This window comes from Rissa tridactyla, chromosome 8, assembly GCF_028500815.1.
Source record: "Rissa tridactyla isolate bRisTri1 chromosome 8, bRisTri1.patW.cur.20221130, whole genome shotgun sequence".
In the NCBI taxonomy this organism is placed as follows: domain Eukaryota; kingdom Metazoa; phylum Chordata; class Aves; order Charadriiformes; family Laridae; genus Rissa; species Rissa tridactyla.
The window spans coordinates 14,241,393-14,253,869 of NC_071473.1; positions in this window are offsets into that span (position 1 = coordinate 14,241,393).

The following is a 12,477-nucleotide window of genomic DNA, read 5'->3' on the forward strand; positions in this document are numbered from 1 at the left end:
ATACCTATTACAGATAAAGCATAGTCTGTGTGACAAAGATCCAGAGACTTGTCATATATTTTGATACTGTTTTGTTAATGCTGGACTGGCAGAGTTTTTACTTCAAAGGAATGGGTTCCAGTGAAGATACTTCCTGTGATGCTTTGCCTGGAGTCTCAGCAGAATGGAAAGCTTTATAACCACATAAGGACTTTATGACAGATGCCTACAGGAATATGCACACATATATAGTCAAAGGAGAGCTAAAGCCAAGTAACCTCATGGTACCCCCAAATTCTGGCAAGGTCTAAATACTAACATTATGTCCTCGTATGTTAAAAAGGCAAATAGGAAAAATATCTCTCCAGAATTAGCCGATATATTTCCAATTTTTAAAAAAAAACAAAATTAGACATCTTTGTAAAGCTCAATCATGCTTTCTCAGTATTCTTCACTGGGAGAAAAAAAAATGCCCAGCATTAATAGAACAGAGATCAGCAGTAATTCAGAGCCTCACAGTACAGAAGCCCTGGAGTAACACGTCCCTGGAACAAGCCTTGCAACCCCTGCCTCCATCACGCTCCCTTATGCTGGAATTTACAACAGGAACATTATGGGATTAGTAACGCTATCTCCACCTTAGCACGGTACTAAGAGAAATTTGTCTCCAGCTCCTCTATACGTTTTTATCCCAAACGCCCCCAGATTGCCTTGTGTACAAGTACATGCAGGGACAAAACTTCTACTGTACTATAATGAAAGAACAGTTGCAATGGTACCATACAGCAAAGGAGCAAAACAACAGAAAAGAGACCACCAAATTTTCCAGAGATGCAAAAGTCTAAATTCTTCCAGAGTTACACCCAAAGCTAATTTGGTCAAAAACAGCACTGTGAAGTTCAGTGGTAATTCCTGCTATATTTTTAATCGAAAGGAAACCCAAGCAAGCACAATCTGTGAGCGTGAAGTAAAATGAATCTATTAATTTACAGCACAACTAAACTGAGTAGCCACATTATCCTGAAGGCAGTCGGCCGACTCAGGAAGGGTCGGAAGTAAATAAATCATATATGACTGTGATAAATGATCAGTGCAGGATGTGTCAGAGTGCAGGCCTGATCAACCATCATGCTGAAATGCACTGAACTACCATGGGAGGTTTGGGGGCCTGCAAATATGAAATAGACTCTTGTTAGTGTCAGAACTGGGCAAATGATTTGCCATGAATTAATACAGAAGCAGAGCTTAGCCCACTTCACATTTCAGGATGATCAAGAAGCACGTAGTGGTTTTTTCTAATGTGCTTGCTGGTGTTGTCCTACTTTCTTTCCCCAGAACTGTAAATTCCAGTAATTTTTCCTATGGTTACATATTAACAATATGTCATGAATGGTTTAACTCAAGACACATCATTTATTTTACCCTCAAAGTCCCAATGCTTCATGCTAGCATTAACAAAAATTCATACTGAGAACATTTTCAATTCAAAATAAAACATCATTAAGATAGCCTGTATGTCAGAACGAGCTATTTACTAAGGGAATGGATCCCACTCCTTTTACATTCCCAACCTTAGTAATGTTTGCATCGCATTTTGGATCTTTGTCACACAGTGTATACCCTTGACAGGCGCAGAGACACATGACTCTCAATTCCATGCTTGAAGGCATGTGCAGAAGAAAAGCTTGTATTTTTTTATTAAAAAGAGATTAACAAAAAAACCTGTCAAACCAGAAAAAATATATCATCAATATAAACACTGAAAAAAACAAGACAGGTGACATTTCACAAAATTCACATAAACAGCAATAATGAAAGTAGGTTATAAATTTGCTTAATGGCACACCAAGCACACTCCTACCACATAGTAGACCCAAGCCCCTGACTCATCTTCGGAGCAGCAGCTGCCCTACTCACCACCTCAGGGCTAATAATATGATTCCACTACAACTCATCCCAGCTACTAACCCTAGGCCTACTTTCCATGATCCTAGTCCATAACTCTATCCCTAACTCTAGCAGCAGACCTCAGTTGACATCTGCAATCTCTTCTCAGTCCCAGTCTTCCTGCAGGTCTACTAATCCTCTTCTCGGTACTCTAATCTTGGAGCTGTGACTAATGTCACAGGACAATATTCCTAAGGCTGCACAGAGAATATGTCTAATAACAGCCCTCATCTGACCTTGGCAAAGTCAGCCTCACTATAAGGCTTCTATTTCTCCTTCTCTCTCAAAACACCTCTGAGCCCCTTTCTTTCTTTCTACAGGGCTCCCACGTCCTCTTCTCTGAACTTTAAACCTGTAGGTAGAACTGAAGCCACACAACACTCCAGTGCTCTTGGTGAAGGAATACACAGGCAGCACTTCTGCTGGTGCATACAGCCACTTGTCAGGAACACTCTTCCTTGTATGCCTCAGTTTTCTCCTTCTCGAATACCAAATCTTACTCTAGACTGAGACAACAGCCATGGGACTCCCCAGCCCCTGAACTTAATGGTTTCATAGTGGCTAGTTGCACTCTTGCTTTGCTGCAGCAACATCTTCTGCTCCCTGCTCTTGGTACGTGGCTGAGATTTATTGTTCTCAGAAACCTCACTCCAATCTCGTCCCCAAGCACAGCCTGAGCCCCAGGCCAGCAACTCAACCTGTTTAATCAGTGCTGAGTGCACGGTTGCACTACGAGCTGTCAAATTACCTTGGCAGCTCTTCCGAGCCTCACTGCTACTGTGTGTCCTGGATCACTATTTTTCAGCATGTTACTCCACTGGCTGCTGCTGTTCTTTTTACCTGACAGGGATCTCAAAAAGGAGGCACTAAGTCCTTCCTCTTCTAAACTCTGTGATGCTGGGCAGGTTATTGGCACATACACTGTGGCTGTCTGCCTCTGGCATCCTCACCAAGTGCAGGAGACAAGTAATTCACAAAGACTTTACTGATGTGAGTCAATAAAATTCTCACAGGGGGTGCAGCTCTTTGGGACCCTGGCAGAACCAACGCTTGTTTAGCATTTGAATGCATCCATAGTATCTTACTGCAAGATAAGAGTTAAATGATGTCATTGTTTTATTTTTAATGACGTGAAAATACACATGAAGTCTGTTAAAAATCCACCTTCAATCTACCTTTTTTAGGGTACCATACAAAGAACCACAAACAGATCCATGTATCTGTCAAGGTGTCGTCTTGATTAATAATGTGTTAGACTGAATTGTCTTCACAGCTTATCAAACTTACCATTATCATTTGATTGTAAATTTCTCCCTTCACTTTGACATTATTGGCAAAATTAGAAAGTTAGGGCTGTAAAATTAATTAAAATCTTAATTATGTGGATTCTCTGTTGCATTCTATGATTAGATAAAGCAGTAAGTTATCATAATTCCCTTTAAAAAAGAAAAAAAGCAAGCAAGACTAAGAGGAAGAGAGCTACCTAACAAATGATGGGAAAAGATAAGGGATTTGATTTTTATGTTAGATATGTGGGCGCAGAGAGCTGTATATCTTGTAGAATCAGCTAATGTGAACACATTACCAATTTGACAAGACATGGTATAAAACATCGGTATGAATCCATTTGTCTTAGATGCCATCACTGATACTGGGCTTGGTTTATATTCCACATATCCCTGAAGTTCCAAATTATTTAGACTTGGGGTACTGAAATGTATGAAACGTATCAGAGGAAACAACATCCCTAACCTTTCCTTCTAAGTTAAGGGGTTTTTAATCCTTTTGGGAACAGAGCAGACAGTCAAAACCCATCAGAATATTTTTTTCTAGTATTTCTCACCTGGGCAAAAAATTGGAAATATTACAACAAATAGTTTTACTATCTCTTGTGACCAAACTGAAAGTCTCATTACTCTTGATGCTGGCTAAAACTATCATTTTCAGATGCTAGCGATAACATGAGAACCTCACTTTTCATTATCAGAAAATAAAAAAGTTTCTAAGCTGTCGTATCGAGTACAGAATCACAATAACATGATCGATAGCTTAGAAATCATGAGAAAAATCATTATTTAAAATAAAATTGTGACTTTGATGAAGAATATTAATATTAAATAGATATTAAATATTGCTTGAGAACCCTGGATTGAATCCTCAAATGCAGTATCCAATATTCAACAAGTAATAGTTAAAATTGCAAGAAATCATAAAATGCCACAGACTGAGTGGAGGAAGGAGCACAGCTGTGACCAGGGTTCTAAGTTCCTGCAGTAGCAGGGGATTTAGTAGGCAAATTTTCCAGATCATCTCCAATTGAACCCCTTTCTGTAGAACAGAAAAAGCCTGCAATAGGTATGGCTACTCTGAGCTAGGTAAAATTTCTATGCATCCCACACGCAGGGATTAGTTTAAGCTTTAGCTCATCATCAGCACACAGCAAACGGTTATCTTAACAGCACAAGGCATAGTAGCACATCACATCATCTATCTGATCCTAATTTGTCTTTAGCTACAGTTTGTGTTTGGTGCTTCAGAGTTAGATGGAGGGGGACAAAAGAGTCAACCCAAGAACTGCAAGAGGTAAAATTGTTACTCATTTATTCAAGTATATGCTGCAGACCTCAAAAGCTTAACACAATACAGAGTGGTGGAGATAAATGGAATTTTAGTCTCTTTTTAAACCCACTGGTGACACCAACATGCTGAGTGCCTGAGAATTCATATCCCCCACTCCATTTTCCCCTTCTGAAAGCATGAATTTTGTGTTATGGTATCCTTTCTATACACTTGCCAAAATGATGGCGAGATGAAACACCATTGTACTTTGCCAAGATGACGGCAAGGTGAAATACAGTTTGTAAGTCATGTTTTTCCGTTGTATCCTATTGACAATGGAAAGAATGAGAAACAGGTGATGAAATGAAAATTAAAGTGAACAATTTACTAGCAGTTAAGAAAATGTGTTCAATTGTAATTTTGATCAACGCACAAAGGCAGAGTGCAGTGACTGAAAGGAAGCACTAAATTCATAGCACCAATCACCCCCTAACAATTTACCCTGCTCTGAACCTTTTCAGGTTCACAGGCCGCTAACTAATATTCAGCTAAGAGGCTTTAGAAACGTAGATTAATGTTTCATGCTCTAGGGAACAAGCTCATCACCAACTGTGTTGAGAAACTCTTTTTTCCCCTCTGGGGAACAGAATTACACAATCAGTTAAGTACATTCTGGTTTCTCAGCTCTTTCTAAGCCCCTGGTACAGGCAACTACCAATAACTTTTATTGGGATAGGTAAACAAGCGGTCTTCGTTACATTGCCAATTACCCACCAGCACGGTACAAATTAAATATGTTAGCAGCATTCCAGCCATGCTACCCTTACTCTACTTAATTTCATCCATTAAAAAGTAGCACCTACTTTCTATATGTGCTCCCTGACAATTGTCAAATGACCATGTAACAGACCATGGTTGCAATCACACACCCCAGTGCTCCCCCAGACAACCAACAAACCCAAGAGCAAAAGCACATCTCAGGACTCCTACTAGCACCTTTTCTTTGTCATACAGGGATGGAAAACAGAGAGAGAATTAGGTTCCAAAGCTACATTCATTATTACGGTCATACCTTACAGGAGATACGGCTACTGCAGCCAATTCTTGTTGCAACTTAAACTGAACGTGCAGCCATGTGATGAGAGACATAATGAGATTTTTAACAGAGGGCTGCATCTGAGTGTTTGACAAAAAAAAAGATTCAGCTGGGGTACAATGAACTGTTATTTATTTCCATTTGAGTTTAGCAAAGGTTGTCCTACACAACTGTGAAACAATTTTACACTTTTAAAATGTATTAGCTTTGAACTGAAACAGTAAATAAACTATTTATTTGTGGGTTTTTTTTTTTTAGTATCTCAAAATGGATTAACAAGGGTGTGTAGAGAGTATACCACCACCGACGACAATTTTTTGATGGCAGGCTAATGGGATTGCAAAGGGTTATTTTGCTGGAGAGAATTTCAGATGCTTTCTCTCTAATGAAGGTTTTGTTCCTCACTTACAAAGCGTTTTTTGCTGTTCCTTTTCACCCTTTTTTTTCTTCTTCTTTTAAACAAGTCAGGGAAAGGTGAATTGCCTTCGAGAACCATGTTGTCATTGGACTAAATTAAACCTTAAAAGATCAAAGCTTTCAAAATCATGCTGAGATCAAACTGGGATCTTTGGAAGACTTAGAAGGAAGGAAAAACACTGATCTTTATGGTTTGTCTGCAAACATGTTGCTCTTCAGTTGCTGAAAATATGCAGGAGGAGTATACTGTCTGAAAAACCAATCTTCAGTGATAGCAGAGCTGCTGTTAGAGAAATCGATCTTTCCTGAGAACAGGTGAAATTCACCTCTGTTCCGAGAGTCCACAGGTCTTGTCCTGGCCATGTAGGCTGTTCATTTAATTCTCTAATGGCTTGGTGGTTGTGCTATAAATTTTATCCCATGTGACCTTCTAAATCTCTTCCCCCCACCAAAGATTGCTAAGAATAAAAGAATATTTAAATAAGTTAAAAAAAATAAATCTTCCACAGCAGTAGAGAAAACTGTTACTAAGCCAAATATCTGTTATCTTCAGGTACTCAAATGCTCTAGTGACTAAAATGGCTTTTAATGGTACATGGGGACTAAAATTATTTTTCTGAGGTTTGATAACTGTCTACCTATACCTACCTACTCTCCTACTAGTGGTGCATTTCCCAGCCAGCTCAGATAACTCCTGATTTTCCGGACCGAACAGAAAGGCCAGGTGTCCTTTTGGTTAGCTTTTAATTCAGTGAATTTAGCAAGGTCAAGCCCTGCTAGTTCTGAAATGAGTGACTATATTTTACTACATAATTTAGTTGCGTAAAAAGAGAAGCTGCCTGTCTGGAAAGATGAAACAATAAAGCTTATAACAATTCATTTTTATTACGATCATACCTGGAAACCCACGCCCCAAAACTAAAGAGTGATGTACTCTTGGGCAGGCACAGCAGATGGAGAAACCTTTCATGCCTCTCACTTCTAGCCTTTCCAATCAGCGCTTGCACATAGCACCTACTGTATTAAACTGCTGCTTGACCTGGTGAACTCGGCTTTATGCATCTGCTGGCAGCCAGACTTCAGCTCGTGCTGTTGAACTGCTGAAGGTCAGAACTGCTGAACCCCATCATGCATCGGATGGGTCCCTCCAGGCTGGTAGCCCTTCTTATTACCGTTCCACCGATCATATTTCTGATAACTGATGCCAGGTACCACATCCAATGACACCATGACAGCAGCACCTCTTGCGGTACGGGTTTTACTAGCCTTCAGAGATCTTGGGATGATATTTGCGAGTGCCATCCCTGCAGGTTAAACACCTAGAAGTGTAGGGATCTGCCTGTGGTGGCATAGCCCTATCTTGGCCACCAACGGCTCTAATGGTGGCAGGCTGGGCTGGCCCCCCATGGGACTGGGCAGCCCCACGGATGCTATAAGAGCAGCCACGTACCTTGGGCACAAACCACCTGCAGGTCCCCATAAAAGTGCAGGGTGGGGGGAACAGTGTATGCCAGACAGCCATTAGGCCTTGAGGTAATTTAAACAGGCCAATTAGACAGAAGAATTCCCTTGTCAGTGCTTTTCTGCACCAGGAGTGCCGGGCGCAGGGGAGGAATGGGCACACACCTGTCAGGTGCAGGTTGTGCGATTCGGAAAATTCCATCCACCTGCAACTGACACGTTTGAGGGCCCAGGCCACACTTGGTCCCCGCACTATCTCTGATCTTAGGGTGCAACATGGGTGTAACTGCTCCTTGACCCTCTGCCCCAGCACAGTAAGGTCATCTCCTGCCTTCTGTTTAGTGTCAGTTTAACATATTGATTTCCATTTTGCTAAGGAAACCTGGATTCTAGAAAGGCGTTCTGCCTTTCACAACAGAGGGAACTCCCAGCGTGCCTCTGAAACCCATTGCAATCGTTCGCCCCCCTCGCCACTGACTGCCCCTCGGCCAGCAGCCCAGTGGGGAATCAAGGCCAAGGGACCGCGTTCACCAATGCCTCCGAGCTTCCCTTTGCCTCCTCTGGTGTTCAGTGCCTTAAAACACTCATCCATCCCACGACTTCTCCTCCAGTCTTTTCAGCCTCAGAAGCAGCGTACCGTACCACACAGGGTAGTAGGTGGGGGCATGAAAAAGACAGAGAGAGGCAATTATAAAGATTTTTTTTTTTTTTTCTACAGGACTGTTTGGGTTTATATTCTCTTCTCTCTAGTGCCAGAGGAGAGCACTGACAGCGTTAGAAAGCTGGCCTTGCCTGCAGTAAGAGCTGATTTCACCTACTGCAATTTCTTCCATGCTTGACAGGCTAAGTAGAACTGCTATGTCCATTTTAAGGCAGTAGCTGTGATGATTAAACCTTCTTTATAAAACTCATTGCCTCTCGGCAAGGTACTGAGCATACCACCTGTCCTATGTTTTTTTCAACCTGCAAACTGATAGGAGATCCAAACAAACAAAAAACCCCTAGCATTTATTCTTACTGTGAATGGTGAGCAGCAAGTTATAGGAAACCTGTGATGACACCGATCACGATCACTGCTGTTTATACAGCCTCATATATTTTCGCATACATTTGTGAGAAAATTGGTAGGAAAACTGCTGCAAATGTAAAGGCACTAGATGTAGATAAGGGCAAGATTTAGATTTCCAAATGACAAAGAGCCAAATGAATCAGATTTCAATATTGTACGGACACACAAACAGCAACAAGCCAAATTTAAATCTGTTTGTCTTCACCATACCCAGAAGCCTTTTCTCTCAAAACCTTTATTCCAAGATTCATTTTCGAGTGTGAATATTTAAACATAATTTTCTCTAGGATTTCCTTTAAAGAAATGATAACGGCAAACATTCCTGGACTAAGTTAATTCTTTACAACTTTGAGGGAAAAGAACTGCAAGGTGAAATACACTCATTAAAGTCCTCAACTTTTGATTATCTAGTACTCACAATAAACTTAAACCCTTTACAAATAATTATTTAGACTTTAAGATAACAAAGATCCATCTTTCAATTTGTACTGGGAAAAAAGATTATCTTCATCAAATTATTTCAACAATATTCTCAGTGGATTTAAATTACCATGAAATTCAATACAGTGTGTGGAACGATCACATTTTACAACACTGTAGCAACTGTCCTAAAAGGAATTCAGAGTTCTAGCAATGTCAATAAAGAATTAAAAGTATATACGGTATTTTAAAGAGCAATTCACTTACCTATGTTAAGAATAGGACAGCAGTTACAAAACTTTGCAAAGCCATAAACTGCGATATTGACCAGATTTAATCACAACTTAATTCAAAATTATTGTGTCGCATTGAATTTGTTTCATTTCTACAATGTTTTCATGTGACTTTAAGAACAACATCTTAATGAAGTACCGTCCATAGGCAAAACAGAAATCCACATTATTTGTAGCAGAATACTTGGGAGGGCGTGGGGTGGGCAGGAATAACTGGATCAACCCAGTATTTCTGAGCAGCTATGTTTTCTGCATCCAAAAGCATCAAAATTGTATCATGTTTTATTACAATGAATCCACAAATGAGTCCAACAGAATGATAAATCCAAGTATCATTCATGCATGAATGCTACTGCAAAGCAGGATGAGAAATTATTTGACATACAAAATACAATAGATGGAGCATATTAAAAGGGGAAAAGGCAGGCTTAGTCTGGGATTTTCTCACAGTCCACCTGAACTGTGATGCAGGTAGCAAGAAAAAAAGGAAGAAACAAAAGCAACCTAGAAGATGCTAAGAAATACTGATCACATTCTTATGCATACGTTTTCACACGGAAGCACTACTGTTAATAGCACAGAAAACAGCTTACACTCCCAAATGTTGATTTATCAAACTAGAAAAGTAGAAGAGACCATTCTCTTCATTCTGATTTTCAAGAAATATTTGCTTTGCTTCAAAATATACACCTCATTGAGCATTTCTATCAAACTCCTGAAGTATCCAACAGATCATGTTTTCCTTCCACCAGTTTTTACAAAAAAGGCTCCAGGGAGACATTAAAACAGCCTTTCAGAACCTGAAGGGGGCCTACAGGAGAGATGGGGACTAACTCTTTATCAGGGAGCGTAGCAATAGGACAAGGCACAACGGTTTTAAACTAAAAGAGAGGAGATGTAGACGAGATGTCAGGAAGAAATTCTTTACCGTGAGGGTGGTGAGCCTCTGGCCCAGGCTGCCCAGAGAAGCTGTGGCTGCCCCATCCCTGGAGGTGTTCAAGGCCAGGTTGAACGGGGTTTGGAGCAACCTGGTCTGGTGGGAGGTGTCCCTGCCCAGGGCAGGGGGGTTGGAACTGGATGAGCTTTAAGGTCCCTCCCAACCAAAACCATTCTATGAAAATAGCCCAATTTTTGCAACAAAATGTGTAACAGTATTCTCTGTTACAGCACAACCTCCAAATATCAATAATTAACATTTCCAGATATACTGTCAAATCCAAATCACAAACAAAAATCATGATCTATTTTCTCCAAAGTTTCTGAATTCCCTGAGAATCTTTCACTGATGTTAAGAATAGTATTACTTGAAACACTTGCACAGGACTTCAGCAACCCCCTTTGGGAAAAATCCAACTAAGCCTTTAAAGACATGCATAGTACATTTTATGTGAACATGAACATCTCCACCAATGTCATCAACTCTTCAGCAGCCTTAAAATTAAATATGGGCTTAAAGCATTTTCCGGATTAGGGCCTCTCTCCTTTCTTTATTAAAATGGGACAGTGGCTATAAGCCAGCAGAAACTCTAGTGATAAAGTAGAAGACATAAAGTTGGCGAGAGATGTGATAAAATTCACTTCTATACATGAGGAAATGACTTCCATAACTCATTCCAGGCTTTACTTCTTGTAAATAGCATAGCACTGTAAAAAACATACTCTGTATCGCTTCTAGATGCACACTACACTGATTGCTTACTAGTTTTAATTCGCCAGAGCAGGGAGCATTCTGAAGGGCTTTTTTCCCTTTTTGTTTCACTATCTTTACTGTATTTTTTTCCTTTGGATTGAAGAAGGGAATATAGAAAAGCAAAAAAAAAAAAATAGTTTCAGAAGTAAGACAGATCTACTGAAGAGGCAAAATTCACATTGCAATTTTTCTTCTGTTCAGTGGGCTGGATGGATGATCTACCTTTCTTTCAACTTGCCTTTGCTGGAGGCAAGAATAGTGACAGTATGTTATAGGACTAGCTAAGGTGCAGAGCAGCTGGATTCCCCAGCCTTCTATAAAAAGCCCAACAGGATGAATTTTGTTAAGGTCTTAAACTATCAATTACCTTTACATAGCTCTCGCCACACTGACTGCTGAGATATATAATCCGGAGAAAGTTCTGCTGGCCAAACACACATTCTCCATTTTACTGTATCATGTAGCTGTCAAAGAAGTATCTATCCAAATCTTTGAAACACATGGCTGTGAATGGATTTTTATGGATGCACAAAATCCCAAGGCCACAGTGACTTTGCGTTAGTTGGGAGTCATTAATTATTTGTCATCCCCTTGTATTAGGCACTGCTAAAACAGAGAAAAAACAGACTCCCACCTTAAGGGATCAAGTCTTCAGTGACAATAAAGGCCCACAAGACAACTCGAACAAATTTATTTTTGCTATAAAAGAAGTTAGGGACCTTATTCACATTGAAAAGTGGGGTGCTCTGAAAATAAAGCTTTGAAAAAATTGTAAAAAAGCAAAACAACAAGAAAAGGGAGTTGTATTTCCAGAAGAGGTAATCTCCTGATGAGCTAGTTTTGCATTGCTGAACAATAGGAATGTGCAGGCTATTGCACCCAGAACAGTACTATAATATAATTTCGGTCTTGGTCATTTGTTAGATGTATAAAATTTATACTCCCTGTGTTGAAATAGATAAGAAAGGTAAGCAAATCAGACACTACATAACACATTCTGGTTTTAACTTGGCTGTTGCAATCCAACACAAGTAACCCTGAGCAATTAAATCTTCGACATCACCATTTATTGCCACTCAGTAGAAATTCTGTCAACATATTATAAGGTTATCCCATAAAGATTCAAAAGGATAGAGGAGTTTGGTGTGCATCCAGATTCACAGAGAAAATATGAAGATATGGTGAGATACAAAAATTCTCAAGCGTCCTTGGGAGAATTTATAATGTCACAAAGCCTGAAGATTGTCCCCAGGAGACCGCTCTGCATTTCCCATGGAGGGCAAGTATGAGAGACATATTGGTCTAAGTGCTGCTGGCGAGATGTGCCTGCACCATAAAGTACAATGCTCTGGAACAAACAACCATAACTTGTACTTACAGATATCTGTTAAACCAGAAGCCAGAGAACAACTCAAAATTATCAGGATTCAAGATAACTTAAAGTTATTTGAATCTTCTGCTAGACTGCATGCAAATTCTCAATTTATTCTTTAGCTAGATCCTCCAGAGGAAGCAGTATGTGAACAACAGGGACAGACAGAAATTA